This window comes from Ranitomeya variabilis, chromosome 1, assembly GCF_051348905.1.
Source record: "Ranitomeya variabilis isolate aRanVar5 chromosome 1, aRanVar5.hap1, whole genome shotgun sequence".
Lineage (NCBI taxonomy): Eukaryota > Metazoa > Chordata > Amphibia > Anura > Dendrobatidae > Ranitomeya > Ranitomeya variabilis.
In genome coordinates, this window is record NC_135232.1 from 1079938825 (window position 1) to 1079956348 (window position 17524).

The 17524-nt window shown below is 46.7% G+C and overlaps 1 long non-coding RNA gene across 1 annotated transcript; it reads left to right on the plus strand.

The window, feature by feature from the left end:
- The first annotated feature begins 847 nt into the window (after positions 1–847).
- LOC143788253 (uncharacterized) lies at positions 848–1199 on the plus strand. Its single transcript, XR_013218589.1, has 3 exons — positions 848–914; positions 998–1085; positions 1171–1199. It is a non-coding gene; the product is annotated as an uncharacterized LOC143788253 (long non-coding RNA).
- Positions 1200–17524: the final 16325 nt, after the last annotated feature.

A 17524-nucleotide genomic window follows, 5' to 3' on the forward strand; every position in this document is an offset into this window, starting at 1 on the left:
TTATCATTAAAAAAAAAAAAAAAAAAAAAAATAATAATTTTAAACTTTTATATTATCTATATCTATTCCAAGCATAGCAGTTTTTAATTTATGAATCAATAAGGGTTTTTTTAGCATAGCAGTTTGTAATTTATGAATCAATAAAGGTCTTTTTAGCATCTATGTAAATACCTAATGATATATGTAGGAGTATCTATGGTTTATGATTATACAGAGCCCTGGGTTCCTTTTACTATTCCATCCTATAATGATGGATAGACAGCATTTAATAATAACCCATTATCCGTCATTTTAGCCCAAACCATCGGGTTAATTGATAATCAGGGATCACTAAAATGCGAGCAATTAGCTTTAATCATGGTGCCAATTAACAATCACGGGTTCCAAAGGGTGATTATCTAGCAATCAGGCGACTATTTAAGGACGGATCCCTATAGTGGAGACATAGCCCTGACGAAGAGGGAAGTTAACCCTCGAAACGCGTAGGCAGCTTGTCTCCACCACGCTCCCGTCCTTACTCTGTGTGACGTCACAACAGCTCCGCCCCCAATTCACCGCCGCGTCCTCAGCGTTGCTTCCGGCCGGGGCACGCGAGGCGCTGGTGTTCTCCCGCGCTCCTGCGCTCTCGCTAGAACGCGCTTCTGCAGGAAACCCCTGACATTACCCTGCACCACCAATTGCCGGACGTAATTAACGCTAACAGCTACACTTAGAAGCGCTGACCCCAGCAAGTATATGGTGAGTGAACGGACAACTTAATTCTTTGACATCGCCAGTTCTTTTAAAGTTCTAGGACAGATCGTTTACATTACAATAGAGTGTCTATTATTTTATCCCTCTCCTTATTAGCACCGGTTCACCACACTGCGGCAAGCAAACACTACAGGTGCAGCCGCCAGACCTCCACATAAGCAGTGAGTGGTTTGAATCGTTATTAATATTAGGTTGAGGTTGTATGTTTATGTCCTATAATACGTAATACACTATTTCTCCTCAGAAACATTTTCTAAGCCTGTGGAAGGATTATTATCAGTATCCACATAGGAACACCTCATAGTATAGCACATAGCAGCTTCATCTAATAAGTAAGTGTGTATACAATATCCTCTATTATCTATTTGCACTATTTTATTCATATCTATCCCATTGACTTTATGTCATTCCTTTCAGTAATATACTACAATCAGGTTTTATTCCGCTTCTAAGGGAACAAGTGGCTCTTATACTCAATAACTGATTCTTTACCAAGTAAGTCAAGTTTTTTGCTCGTCCTGTTGCTTTTGGGTAGCGCAGTGGTTCTAATTATCTTTCATGTAATATTTGCTGTCTGGGGAGGCTGGAGATGGGGTGGGGGGGCTTTTGATACGGACCACCTGGGTCTTTTATGAGTATTAGTATAAGGAGCCCCCATACAGTAACCAAGAGCTGCATCACATTTACAGCACCACTCCGGCATTATTTTTTATTTCATTGCTGGAGCGGTGCTGAAAATCCACGTCCCCTGCCCCCTGTCTGATACTCACCTTCTGGCGTTTTCATCTGTTTTAGTCTCCGCTCGGCTCTGTCTCCTGCAGTTTGTGACCTGTCCGAGGCTCCAGTGTTTCATGGAGCAGCACAGAGGTCACTAATCAGTGTGAGTCTGTGGGAGCCTCGTTCTGGCCTCTTTCTCACTCTCAGGCTATGTGCACACGTTGCTGATTGGCCGCTGCGGATCTGCAGCAGTTTTCCATCTGGTTTACAGTGCCATTTAAACCTATGGAAAACCAAATCCGCAGTGCCCATGATGCGGAAAATACCGCACAGAAACGCTGCGTTTTATTTTCTGCAGCATGTCAATTCTATTTGCGGATTCTGCAGCGTTTTACACCTGCTCCTGTATAGGATTCTGCAGGTAGTAAAACGCAGGTGAAATCTGCACAAAAAACACAGGAAATCCGCAGTAAATCCGCAACAAGTGCACATAGCCTCATAGTCTTACATTGAGCGCCTGTGACATAGCTTCTAACTTCTGGCCTGTCAGAAGCTGCGCTCACAAGTTTGAGCAGCGGCACTGCAGCAGTGCCACAAAATAGTGAATACGCCGGAGAATGAGTAAATGACCGGGGCATCCAAATCATGACAGGGAGCTGCGGGCCCATCATACTGTGTATAAGGGAGCTGCAGGCCAATCATACTGTGTATAAGGAAGCTGTGAGTCCATCATACTGTGTATAAGGGAGCTGCGGGTCCATCATACTGTGTATACGGGAGCTGCGGGCCCATCATACTGTGTATAAGGTAGCTGCGGGCCCATCATACTGTGTATAAGGGAGCTGCGGGTCCATCATACTGTGTATACGGGAGCTGCGGGCCAATCATACTATGTATAAGGGAGCTGTGGGCCCATCATACTGTGTATAAGGTAGCTGTGGGCCAATCATACTATGTATAAGGGAGCTGCGGGCCCATCATACTGTGTATAAGGTAGCTGTGGGCCAATCATACTATGTATAAGGGAGCTGCGGGCCCATCATACTGTGTATAAGGTAGCTGCGGGCCCATCATACTGTGTATAAGGGAGCTGCGGGTCCATCATACTGTGTATACGGGAGCTGCGGGCCAATCTGTTGTGGATTCTGTTTGTGGGCTCCCTCTGGTGGTTACTGCTGGTACTGGGTGACTTTGGTGGGTTGCGGCCTTTGGTTTCCACCTGTCCATCAGAGGCTGGGTGTTTCCTATTTTACCTGGCCTTTCTGTCATTTCCCTTGCCGGCTATCAATGTGTTCAGATGTGCTCTGTTTGGTTCCTGCCTACCTGCTCCCAGATCTTTCAGGATAAGCTAAGTGCTGATTTTCAGTTGTTTGGTTTTTTTGTCCAGCTTGCTTATTATGTCTTAATGCTTGCTGGTAGCTCTAGTGGACTGAGGTTCTCCCCATGTGCCATGAGTTGGCACATGGGTTCTTGTAATCTCAGGATGGTTTTTTTGATTAGGGTTTTTTGCTGACCGCTCAGTCCCCTTTTGTATCATTCTGCTTTCTAGTTTACAGCGGGCCTCAATTTGCTAAAGCTATATACATCATCTCTGTGTGTGTGCCTTCCTCTCATTTCACCGTCAATACATGTGGGGGGCAACTATATCTTTTGGGGTTCGTTCCTCTGGAGGCAAGTGAGGTCTTGTTTTCTCTGCAGTACTAGTTAGCTCTTAGGCTGGTGCGTGGCGTCTAGAACCAACGTAGGCACGCTCCCTGGCTATCTCTAGTTGCGTTTGTCAGGCGTAGGGCAGCGGTCAGCCCAGGTTCCATCACCCTAGAGCTCGTCCGATATTTATTGTACTTTGCTTGTCCTGTGCTATCCCTAGCCATTGGGGATTCATGACACCAATCATACTATGTATAAGGGAGCTGCGGGCCAATCATACTGTGTATACGGGAGCTGCGGGCCAATCATACTATGTATAAGGGAGCTGCGGGCCAATCATACTATGTATAAGGAAGTTGTGAGTCCATCATACTGTTTGTACGGGAGCTGCAGGCCCATCAGACAGTGTATAAGGGAGCTGCGGGTCCATCACACTGTGTATAAGGGAGCTGCGGGTCCATCACACTGTGTATAAGGGAGCTGCGGGTCCATCACACTGTGTATAAGGGAGCTGCGGGTCCATCACACTGTGTATAAGGAAGCTGCGGGCCCATCACACTGTGTATAAGGGAGCTGCGGGCCCATCATACTGTGTATAAGGGAGCTGTGAGTCCATCATACTATGTACACGGGAGCTGTGGGCCCATCATACTGTGTATAAGGGAGCTGCAGGTCCATCACACTGTGTATAAGGGAGCTGCGGGCCAATCATACTGTGTATAAGGGAGCTGCGGGTCCATCATACTGTATATAAGGAAGCTGTGAGTCCATCATACTGTGTATAAGGGAGCTGTGGGCCCATCATACTGTGTATAAGGGAGCTGGGGGCCCTTCATACTGTGTATACGGGAGCTGCGGGCCCATCATACTGTGTATAAGGTAGCTGCGGGCCCATCATACTGTGTATAAGGGAGCTGCGGGTCCATCATACTGTGTATACGGGAGCTGCGGGCCAATCATACTATGTATAAGGGAGCTGCGGGCCAATCATACTATGTATAAGGAAGTTGTGAGTCCATCATACTGTTTGTACGGGAGGTGCAGGCCCATCAGACAGTGTATAAGGGAGCTGCGGGCCCATCACACTGTGTATACGGGAGCTGCGGGTCCATCACACTGTGTATAAGGGAGCTGCGGGCCAATCAAACTATGTATAAGGAAGTTGTGAGTCCATCATACTGTTTGTATGGGAGCTGCGGGCCCATCAGACAGTGTATAAGGGGGAGCTGCGGGCCCATCACACTGTGTATAAGGGAGCTGCGGGCCAATCATACTGTGTATAAGGAAGCTGCGGGCCCTACATACTGTGTATAAGGGAGCTGCGGGCTCATCATACTGTGATAAGGGAGCTGCGGGCCCATCATACTGTGTATAAGGGAGCTGCGAGTCCATCATACTGTGTATAAGGGAGCTACGAGCCCATCATACTGTGTATAAGGGAGCTGCGAGCCCATGATACTGTGTATAAGGGAGCTGCGGGCCCATCATACTGTGTATAAGGAAAATGTGGGCCCATCATACTGTGTTTTTTGGAGCTGTGGGCCCATCATACTGTGTACAGGGGAACTGTGGGGGACCTCATACTGTTTGACGGGAGCTGCGGGCCCATCATACTGTGTATAGGAAACTGTGAAGGCATATTGTGCATATGGGAGCTGTTGGCCCATTACACTGTATATAGGGGCGCTCTGGGGGGCATTATACTTTCTATAGTGGAGTTCTGTCAGCATTATACTGTGTATAGGCGAGCATTGGGCTCATATTATCTATAGGGGAGCAGTGGGAACATCATACTGTGTAAATAAGGGAGCAGTGGGAACATCATACGGTGTATAGGGGAGTTATAGAATCATCATACTGTGTATAGGGGAGCTGTGGGGGCCTTAGACTGTGTATAGGGAAGCTTTAAGCTCACCATACTGTGTATAATGGAGCAGTACATGGGGGAACTTAGGGGACATTATTAAATGTTAAGTGGGCACTTAAGCATTATTGTTATAGGGGCACTCAGAGTATTGTGACCATCAAAGTTGCATATGGTCACAATATGGCGGTAAAGTCAATGTTCGTTTTTGTATATAGATTTATTTTCAATAACAGTAGGGTCATATTCTGAGGTTTCACTATATTCACAACTAGAGTGCGCAACCGTAGCTGTAATCACGGTTAGCTGGTTAGGGGCCCACTCAGATGTTTCGCCCCCCCTAAGTTGAAACCCTAGCTACGCCTCTGTCCCCCCTCCTGTATGCATGGCTCATAGTCCCCCCCCCCTGTATGCATGGCTCATATCCCCCCTGTATGCATGGCTCATATCCCCCCTGTATGCATGGCTCATATCCCCCCCTGTATGCATGGCTTATCTCTCCACCCCCCCGCTCCCGCTCCTGCTCCCATCTTGCATGTCGTCGGCTTATGTCCTCCTTCATCCCCCCGTCCTTCATACTCACCTGTCCCTCACCGCGCAGCCACGCCAACATCTCTCTGGCTCTGTCCCGACTCCCGGCGCAGCACCTTCTTCCTGCGTGAGCGGTCATGTGATACCACTCATTAAGGTCATGAATATGCGCATATTCATGACCTTAATGAGCGGTACCACGTGACCGCTCATTCAGGACGAGCTGCAGACAGACGCCGAGACAGGCATCTCTGGAGCAGGGTGAGTATCGTCTTCAAGGGCGGGCGGGCGCCCGGGGGGGGCGTGGGGGCGGTTGGTCGGGAGGTGACCCAGGACTTATTAAAAAAAAAAAAAAAACCCTTGCTCAGGTGCCGCCCCCTGCATTGTCCCCGCCCTAGGCACATGCCCTCAAGTGCCTAGTGGCAAATACGGCCCTGACTAGAATGTAATCTTCTGCTCTTGTAAGATGCCAGAGGTCTGTAGCCATGGTTGAGCTGCTGTTCCATTATTCCCTGGCACTTTACAGGAAAATCATGTCCCAGGCCCAGTGTGCTATCTCGTGTAGGGTGCATTACACTCACTTGTAGGCCACAGGCCTCTGCTGCCTTCTGGTCTCCATCCTCGGGAACAGCCGCACATATATAGGGGACACCCAGTTCGCTTTGTAATAAAGAAGGTTATGTAACTGTCCATTTTCATCATAAAGAAACACGTAGTATTGGGCACAACCTTTTCCGCTCTTAGGGCCATAACACAGCACATTTTCATGTTTTCCTTTTGTTCAGCCTAAACTATCCCTACACTGTCCGGCCACGCAGTATTTCCAAGATCCGTTCAGTTTACATCATGCGGTTCCACGTCTATCTGCCTCTGTATGGAAGGGGTTAACGTGTTCTACATAGCACTTGTATCGAGCCTTAGGCTCCGGATGGTGCAGTAATGTCTGCAGAGAATTTTGTAAGATCCCATACTGCTCAGAACAAACCGTGCTGTCGTTGCTATCAGCTCACTGCACCCCGAACTTGACCTTGTTAGTGTCTGTAATGGACATTCTCACTAACTGACTAAACAAGGAAGCGGTTCCCTTTTACTGGCCTTAACCCCTCCCACTGTGGGCTAGACCAAACATTAACTGTCTCTTTACTCTGTCTGCCCAAGCAGTCTGCTGCTGGGCAGACTTAACCTTTCACCTATTTAACAGTCACTATCTCCTAACACTATGCACTAAGCATATAACGCTTACAATGCCTTTTACACTATAGGAAATAGAAAAAAATCCAGCTCGACGAGGTGGTGAAAAAGCAAAGTCTTGGTACTTTATTCACTTCATATAAAAAAATAGAGGATAAAACAACAGCACAATAAAATTAAAAACACTATCTACGCGTTTCTGGTGACATAGCACCCTTAGTCATGTGCTTACCCTATGCTCGTGCTGAAATGTGCATTACTCACACTAGGCCTTACCTTTACAAAACCCACACTGCAGCACAATTAACTAAAACACTATGCATTACTGAACATTACTTTCCTAAAGCTACATGATATACAATTGTGTGAATAAGTGTTTGCCACATTCCATATTTTCTACTCTTTTGCATGCTTGTTACACTTAAATGTTTCAGATCACCAAACAAATTTAAATATTAGACAAAGATAACACAAGTAAAGATAAAATGCAGTTTTTAAATGAAGGTCTTTATTGTTTTGAGAAAACGATATCCAAACCTACAAGGCTCTGTGTGAAAAAGTGATTGCCCCCTAAACCTAATAATTGGTTGGGCCACCCTTAGCAGCATCAACTGCAATCAAGTGTTTGTGATAACTGGAAATGAGTATTTTACAACACTCTGGAGGAATTTTGGCCCACTCATCTTTGCAGAATTGTTGTAGTTCAGCCACATTGGAGGGTTTACGAGAATGAACCGCCGTTTTGAGGTTATGCCACAGCATCTCAATCAGATTAAGGACAGGACTTTCACTAGGCCACTCTAAAGTCTTACTTTTGTTTTTCCTAAGTCTTTCTGAGATAGACTTGCTGGTGTGTTTTGATCATTGTCCTGCTGCATAACCCATGTGCGCCTCAGCTTGAGGTCATGAACAGATGGATGGACATTCTCCTTCAGGATTTTTTGGTAGACAGCAGAATTAATCGTTCCATTTACCACAGCAAGTCGTCCAGTTCCTGAAGCTGCAAAACAGCCCCAGACATCACACTACTACCACAATATTTTCCTGTTGGTGTGATGTTCCTTTTCTGAAATGATGTGTCACTTCTACAACAGATGTAATGGGATATTCCTCTTCCAAAAAGTTCAACTTTTGTCTCGTCAGTCCACAGAGTAGTCTCCCAAAATTCTTGGTGTTCATCAAGATGTTTTCCAGAAAAACTGAAATGAGCCTTTATGTTCATATTGCTCAGCAGTGGTTTTCATCTTGGAACTCTGCCATACAGGGCATTTTTGCCCAGTCTCTTTCTTATGGTGAAGTCATGCACACGGACCTTCACTGAGGCAAGTGAGGCCTGTAGTTCTTTGGATGTTGTTGTGGGGTGTTTCGTGACCTCTTGGATGAGTTTTTATTGAGCTCTTTGGGTAATTTTGGTAAGCCAGCGACTCTTGTGGTTAATGGCTCTCTGTTCTGGACCTGGTGGTTAGGTGCACCAGGAATGACCTGATAGTTAAACACGGAATCGGGACGAGCTCTGGGGAAATAGGAACTCTGCTGACCGCAAACCCTACTCCTTTCAACACAACTAGAAATAGCCGTGGAGCGTGCCTGACTCTGCCTAGACGCCTCTTCACAGCCTAAGAGCTAACTACCCCTAAAGAAAGGAAACAAAGCCTCACTTGCCTCAGAGAAATTTTCCCAAAGGTAAAAGCAGCCCCCCACAAGTATTGACTGTGAGATAAGAGGAAATCACAAACACAGGATGAAATAGGTTTTAGCAAAGAGAGGCCAGTCTAACTAAACAGATTGAGGATAGAAAAGGGATCTTTGCGGTCAACACAAAAAGCTACAAAAACCACGCAGAGTGTGCAAAAAATACCCCCGCACCGACTCACGATGCGGTGGTGCCACTCTGCACCCCCAGAACTTCCAGCTAGCCAGGTAGTTTCATGATAGCAAGCTGGACTAGAACTTAGCAAGAAAAACCATATGTAACAAATGAACAAGCAGGAACTTAGCTTGTGCTGGAGTAGACAGGTCCTCAGAAAGATCCAGGAGAGATCTGAACCAGTACTAGAACATTGACAGCTGGCATGGAGTAACGATCTGAGTGGAGTTAAATAGAGAATCCAGCCTAGCCCTAAACGAGGGCAGCTGGAGAAGGAATCTCAGAACCAGCAGCTCCACTCACAGCCACCAGAGGGAGTCCACGGACAGAACTCACCGAAGTACCACTCATGACCACAGGAGGGAGCCCGAGAACGGAATTCACAACAGCTCTCACTGTGGTTCTCTGGAGTCCCAAAGCTTTAGAAAATGCTTTATAACCTTTTCCAGACTGATAGATATCTATGAATTGTTTCTCATTTGATCCAGAATTTCTTTGGATCACGGCAGGATGTCTAGCTTTTGAAGTTCTTTTCTTCTACTTCACTTTGTCAGGCAGGTCCTATTAAAGTGATTTCTTGATTGAGAACAGGTGTGGCAGTAATCAGGCCTGGGTGTGGCTAGATTGTTGTCATCATGGGCAGGAAAATGACTGTCACTGTTGACACCCTTACATTCCACCCCTCTTTAACATGGTCGTTTTCGAGCATTATGGCAATCTGCAAGATACCAATGCATAAAACACAATGCGACATGTCTCTCTTCCAGGGGTGTGCAGTGTCCTCTTCCTTGATGGGTCAGCATGACCCTGATCCCACTAGGTTGGGATACCTGAACCAAGAGTTCAAGTTCTTTGGGCCTGCAGGCAAACACAACAGCACCAATAGTCCAGAGGAACAGTCAAGTTTCTTCAACCTGGTTGGGACATCGCGTAGTACATTTTTCTCAGGCGTCAGCAGGACTCTGGTCCCACTGGTTTGGGACCCCGACACAGACTGTTCAAGCTGTTTTGAAGAGCTGACATATGCCCACAATAGGCGCGGGTGGAATCGCGACCCACCCACGGCTATTAACTAGTTAAATGCCACTGTCAAACTCTGACAACGGCATTTAACAAGCGCTTACGGCCATCCAGCCGGAAATGCGCGCACCGGTGACCCGTCACATAATCGAGAGTCATCGGTGCATCGGCATGACAACTAGAGGTCTTCTTGAGGCCTTTATGGTTGTTGATGCCGGATTGCTATGAGCGCCACCCTGTGGTCGGCGCTCATAGCAAGTCTGTAATTCTGCTACATAGAGGCAATCTGAGCATCGCCTCTGTGTAGCAGAGCCGATCAAGTTGTGGCAGCTTCTAGCCTAACATGGAGGGTATTGAAGCATTCCAAAAGTAAAAAAAAAGGTTTTTAAAAATATGAAAAAAAAAATAAAAAAATATATAAAAGTTCAAATAACCCCCCATTCGCCCCATTCAAAATAAAACAACAACAAAAATCAAACCTACACATATTTGGTATCGCCGAGTTCAGAATCACACGATCTATCAATAAAAGAAAAGGATTAACCTGATCGCAAAATGGCATAGCAATAAAAAAGTCAAAACGCCAGAATTACATTTTTTTGGGTCGCCACGACATTGCATTGAAATGCAATATCTGGTGATCAAAAGAACTTATCTGCACCAAAATGGTATCATTAAAAACGTCAGCTCAGCACACAAAAAATAAGCCCTAACCCATCACCAGATCATGAAAAATGAGACACAACTGGTATTGAAAAATTGTGGGTTTTTTTAGCAAAGTTTGGAATTTTTTTTCACCGCCTAGATAAAAAAGAACCTAGACATGTTTGATGTCTATGAACTTGTAATGACCTGGAGAATCATAATGACAGGTCAGTTTTAGTATTTAGTGAACCTAGCAAAAAAGGCAAACAAAAACAAGTGTGGGATTGCACTTTTTTTGCAATTTCACCGCACTTGGACATTTTTTCCTATTTTTTAGTACACAACATGGCAAAACCAATGGTGTCGTTCAAAAGTACAACTCGTCCCGCAAAAAATAAGCCCTCACATGGCCATATTGATGCAAAAATAAAAAAGTTATGGCTCTGGGAAGGAGGGGAGCGAAAAACGAAAACGCAGAACCGAAAAAAGCTCTGGGGTTAAGGTGTTAAGTTGGAAAAATGGTATTCGTAGGTGGATATTCACTGCAAGATTGTTTTCTGGTTCTGTTTATTTTTAAAGTTCGTTGCAATAATAAGCAAGAGCGATATAAATCAAATTTTGCAGCATTAATGGTGTAGAATTACATAGTATGCAATTAGATATGTCTGCTTGAACATTAAACTACTTTGTATTTCCAGTTCATTTCCTCTCATACTGAACATTTCATGCATTGACCCTCTAAATACTTTCCTTTACATTTCCCTTTTGTCTTCTTAACAATTGTTGATATTTCTTACCAGTTGTAAGAGACACAAGCAAATGCTTCCTAGATTTAGAGAGCTGATTGGGATCAATTGGGCCACATACCCAAAGTGAAAACTGTCAGACATGAGTGAAAATGGCAATAACTAAAGTGCTGTAACAAAAGCGTAAGAGCTTCCACTTATCAGCAACAAGCTTACTCCAAAATTATTTCGGTCAGTTTGTATTTAAGTGACACTTTTTCTCAACTAGAAATACAGAGAGAATCAACTTCAATCTGGGTAAAAATTACAAATAGTGATGAGCGAATATACTCGTTACTCGAGATTTCTCGAGCATGCTTGGGTGTCCTCCGAGTATTTTTTAGTGCCCGGAGATTTAGTTTTTCTTGCCGCAGCTGAATGTTTTACATCTGTTAGCCAGCATAAGTACATGTGGGGTTGCCTGGTTGCTAGGGAATCCCCACATGTACTTATGCTGGCTAACAGATGTAAATCATTCAGCTGAAGGAAGAAAAACTAAATCTCCGAGCACAAAAAATGCTCGGAGGACCCCTGAGCATGCTCGAGAAATCTCGAGTAACGAGTATATTCGCTCATCACTAATTAGAAACCTAAATAAAGTGCATTAAATTGATGATGAGACATCACAAGTAAATGCAACAATCAGCTTTGCGGCACCTACACGTTTCTGGTGCGTATAGCACTCTTAATTATGGTGAACTGAAAGCGCCTCGGCAGTGCAGATCAAATAATCTGAGGTCCGGCAAATACACCAGTATGAGATTGTTCCTCCTGGCACTCCATCTCTGAGTAGCTTCCTTTCTCCCAGTTTTCTCACAAAGGCAATGAGATAAATGATACTTGACTAACTTTGAAAGGATTTTTCAAATGTGGCACATGTAACATGTGGAAAATTGCAAACAATGCACAATCTTCTCAACATAATTATCATATTAATGCAGGAAGGATATATATCTTTGTACGATGTTAGCCAGTAGATAGAAAAATATTTAGATTTGAGAGTTCTTAGTGGTTGACACCTAATGGCTAACTGAAAAGATGTAAACAAATTTCAAGCTTTCGAGACTACTCACTTCTCTTCATCAGGCATAGAATACAAAATCTGAAGAATCACACATTTATACACATCAGGACACTTATTAATTGTATGTCTACATTTGTTGTACACATCATTGAATGATTGAACATTGAAAAAGAGGTTGTCACGCACGCGCTGAGACTGGTTGGCGCGGGCGTGCGGGGGTGTGGCCCCACTGGACCACAGACCAAACTTCCCTGGAAGGGGCGTAACTAAGTAGCTTCCTAGGTGTTCGCTGGAGCCTCCGATGGTGAGGTCAGACTTGTGCAATAGGAAGCTACCAGGTACCACTCCACGGTGGAGTCTGGCTGTGGCTGCTGATCCCACTGGGGAACGGAACATAGACAGGCAAGCGGGCACTGCTGGTACTCTGGCAGACAGGCGGGCATGGCTGGCACTCTGGCAGACAGATGGGTACAACAGAGACACTGGCAGGCAGGCGGACACTGCTGGCTCTCTGGTAGGCAGGCAGGTACGGGTGGCTTTCTGGAAGGACAGGCGGACAAGACTGGTACACTGGAAGAACCGGTAGGGACCGGTCTGCAAGCAGGTATGTTGAACAGGTAAGAACCTGTTCAGACAGGAGGACTAAATAATAGGTAGAGAAAGACCACAAGAGCGGATGCAGAGCGAAAGCACAGGAGCCAAGAACAGAAACGCAGGAGGCGGAGCCAAGAACAGGAGGCGGAGCCAAGTGTAGAAATGCAGGAGGCGGAGCCAAGAGCTGGAGGCGGAGCCAAGTGCAGAAACGCAGGAGGCGGAGCCAAGAGCTGGAGGTGGAGCCAAGTGCAGAAACGCAAGAGGCGGAGTCAAGAGCTGGAGGCGGAGCCAAGTGCAGAAATGCAGGAGGTGGAGCCAAGAGCTGGAGGCGGAGCCAAGTGCAGAAACGCAGGAGGCAGAGCCAAGAGCTGGAGGCGGAGCCAGGTAGAACCGCAAGGAGCGGCGCAAAGTAGAACCACAAGAAGCGGAGCCGCAGAGCGAGAGCTGAGCGGAGCCACAGAGCAGGGTGACAGAGTGCACAGCAAAGTCCGAGTACAGAGCAAAGCTACAGAGAGCAGAGCTGAGAGCAAAGCCACAGAGTGCAGAGCTGAGAGCAGAGCAAGGTTGCAGAGATCGGAGCCAAAAGCAGAGCAAAGCAAGACACAGAGGGCAAAGCAGGGCAAAGCAAGACACAGAGTACTCACAGCAGAAAAAACAAACCAAGACAGGGATATAAACGGACACAGGAACGGGACTAGACTAAGACAGAGTCAGGAACGAGACTAGGCACAAAGACATAGAGACATGGACACAAGCCAGGGTACGACGCCCCTCTGGGTGGCGGACATAGGCCAGGGTACGAAGCCCCACTGGGTGGCTACACAGAAAACAGACCAGGGTACAACGCCCCCCTGGGAGGCGGACATGAGAGAAAGCGAGACAGGGCCTGGCACCTCAGCAGCTAAGAACTGACTGAGGGAGTAAGTTGCACAGGCCCCCACCAATGGGTGGGGATGTTTTAAATACAGGAAGCCTAATGGTGATTGGCCAGGGACACCTTAGCCAGGTGCACACAGTCTCTATAAGAAACAGGAGTTGCCAGCACCGCCCCCCTATGCACACAGACAGAGCATGCACAGAGCAAACAGCAGACATAAGGCACACAGCATAGAGCTGGCAGCAGAGAGAAGTCACAACAAGGCCCAGAGAAGTAAGTGAGTTTGAGTGTAATGCAGGTGGGGGATGGGAGGCCATGCAGTATGCCAGCAGAGTTGTTACAGAGGTTCTGCAATCTTGGATGTAATTCTTACCAACAGGGCAGAAATGGTAGAGGAAGTAAAGGTGGCTGGGAATTTAAGAGGCAACAATCATGCTATCCTCAAATTTTGGATTTCAAGAAGAGGAAGACCTGCAAGGTCTCCGATTTTAAGGTTCGACTTCAGATATGCAGATTTTAATGGACTCAAAGAGGGTAGGAAAGGTCCAATGGCTGGATGTTCTAAAGGACAGAAATGTCCAAGAAGGATGGGAGATTTTACTAAATGAAATTCTCACCGCATAACAAGTAACAAGCCCGAGAAGAAGGAAGAATAGGAAGCATTTAAAGAAACCAGGGTGCATGAACACAACTTAAATACTTGCTAAAAAGAAAAAAAGAAATGTGTATCAAATGGAATGAGTGGGCATTTCTAAAGAAGAATATAATGCTGTCTGCAGGGAATGCAGGGCAAGTGTTAGAAAAGCTAAAGCTTCTAACACTTGTTAGAGGCTTGTCTCTAGTTTCTTACTCACTACTGAAGGGCTTTTCATTATCGTTCAATTTGATACCCAGAGGCACGGGCATCATCTCAAAGGGTGTGACCATGACCGGGTGCATGCGAGAAGGGGGCCCCCCAACGCTAGTGCATTTTCCAGCTGGTTGTGCGTCCGATGATACACAATCAGCTGAAATGCACTGCAATGCTGAGACCTGTCGGGTCCCTGCACTGCAATGCTGAGACCCATCGGGTCCCTGCACTGCAATACAAGCTGCTGACATCGGTGTACAAGTCACCGGTTATGCATGGCAGTGACATCATGCACTGTCTGTCTCTAGTTGCTGCGCTGGTATCACGGGTTTACCATGACAGAGTAGAGGCAGAAGAATTCAGCATCTGATTTCTCCTACTACTGCACTGTTTAAAAGCACTTCACTTTCATAGTAAACTGTGTAAGTTTCTTTTAGCAGTCCAGGGGTTAATCTGCTCAGTTGAGAGCTTTTGGAATCTTTCCTGTGTCAAGGCTCTCAGCTGTACACTGTTAGCCACTCCCATCGCATATATAACCTAGGCCCTAGCTTGCACTCATTGTCAGAGTTAGCTTTTGCTGCATCGCTGGAGGTTGTTGGTGGTTATTATTGGAGAAGGCATTTGGTGGATTTATCTCTGACTGTTGCTAGGTTTTAAGTGTGTGATAATTCCCTTGGTATTTTTTGTTACCCCTGTTCATATTACCTTGTTAGTCTGGTTGGTGTATTACGGTACACTACTACTCCTCTCTTTCCTGGGTGGGGGAAGGGTACAGACTGATGGCGGATTCAGGAGCTAAGGCAAGGTACGTGTCACGGGGGAACTAGGTGGGTGAGAGCTAATAACCCGGGCCCCTGCAATTTCCCTCAGACTAGGGAAATGCTGACTGACCCTCTACCTGAAGTTTACACTGATGGTGTGCATGTCCAGGCCTCGAACCTCACCCTGCCTCCTGTTACAACCCTAAGCTGAAAACCTCCACCCAGTGAATGTAATACACCAATACCCACAATTAGCACAGACAAGGATAAAGGAAAATATACACCACGCCGCAGTCACTCAGGAATACACTATAAATGTGCAGGGCAAAATAAACACAAATATAGGAAGGAGTAAATAGACAAAGGAAAATACACCACCAGCAACGATTCTCCAACAACCAGCTCTCCACTCCAGACCGAGATAACAACGCAAGACAGAAGCTATAATCGGCGACGCCCAATGATCCGGAGAACTATTTAAAGGCCATGGGCATGGCCCAGCTTTCAAGCCAAGGATCAGGTAAATTAACCCTGGAACAGCTGGACAAAACCTAGCCGATGCCAATGAGCAAATAGTGGTCAAAAGCTGTCTGTCGAACGACCTGGTCTGAACAGCGTCCGACATGACAGTACCCGGCCTTCTACGAGGGACCCCAGGGCCCTCACGGCTTATAGGACCCGGCTTGTCTGGATGGCGACGATGAAAAAACCTGACCAGCCGATCCGCATGAATATCCGAGGCAGGTACCCAGGACCTCTCCTCAGGCCCATAACCACGCCAGTGTACCAAGTACTGTAAAGTACGACGCACTACACGAGAGTCAACCACCTTGGAGACTTCAAACTCCAAATTACCATCCACCAAGACTGGAGGTGGCATAGGCGCCACGTCCACAGAACCCACCACCTTCTTTAGAAGAGACCTGTGGAACACGTTGTGTATCTTATACACTGTAGGGAGCTCCAATCGGTACGCTATTGGGTTAATGACGGCGGTGACCCTAAATGGACCAATAAACCGTGGACCCAATTTAAGGGATGGTATTTTGAGTCTTATGTTTTTTGTGGACAACCACACCCAGTCATCCACACTCAGGTCCGGACCTGGCACACGCCTACTGTCAGCCACACGTTTGTACCTAGCACCCACACTCAACAGGCGCTGTTTAACTCTCCTCCAGACTGATGATAATTGTGCTCCTAACTGATCCTCCTCCGGAACGCCGGAAGAGCCCCTCTGACTCAAGGTACAAAATTGAGGATGTAGCCCATAAACACAAAAAAATGGAGACTCCCCAGACGACTCCTGGTGGTGATTATTGATGGCAAACTCAGCCAAAGGAAGAAAGGTAGACCACTCCTCCTGGTTATCAGAGACAAAGCAGCGTAAGTACTGTTCCAAATTTTGGTTCATACCCTCAGTCTGACCATTTGACTGAGGATGGAACGCCGAAGAATGAGACAACTTGATCCCCAGCCGTGAGCAAAATGCTCTCCAAAATTTTGCCACAAACTGAGACCCCCTATCAGACACGATGTCAGACGGAACCCCATGAAGTCTGACCACCTCCTGCACAAATACCTGAGCCAGAGTCTTAGCGTTAGGCAACGAAGGCAAAGGCACAAAGTGCGACATTTTTGAAAACCGATCAACAATCACCAAGATGACCGTGTTCCCAGCTGATGAGGGCAAATCAGTGATGAAATCCATGGAGATTTCCGTCCATGGCTTACTAGGTACTTCAAGAGGAAGTAGTGTGCCAACAGGATGGGAGCGGGGCGTCTTAGCCCTAGCGCACATGGTACAAGCTGACACGTATGAGACCACATCCTGTCAGATCTTGGGCCACCAAAACCGTCGTGACACCAACTCCAAGGTACCTCTAACCCCTGGGTGGCCAGCCAGGACAGCATCATGATGCTCCGCCAAAACCTTTAGGCGGAGATGAAGCGGTACAAAAGATTTGTTGATGGGAAGCTCAGATGGTACCTCCTCCTGAGCCTCGGCAATCTCAGCCTCAACCTCGGTAGTGAGAGCCGAAACCACAACACCCTTTTGGAGGATGGGTACTGGATCCTCCCGAGGTTCACCCCCCGGAAAACACCTGGACAGAGCATCCGCCTTAGTGTTTTTAGACCCCGGTCTGTAAGTGACAACAAAATTGAACCGCGTGAAAAACAATGCCCAGCGAGCCTGCCTGGGGGACAGACGCTTGGCTGACTCCAAATACAGCAGATTCTTATGATCGGTAATAACAGTAACTTGATGTACCGACCCCTCCAAGAAGTGTCGCCATTCCTCAAAGGCCAATTTGACTGCCAACAACTCCCTGTTGCCGATATCGTAGTTCCGTTCGGCGGACGACAGTTTCTTGGAGAAATAGGCGCACGGACGCTC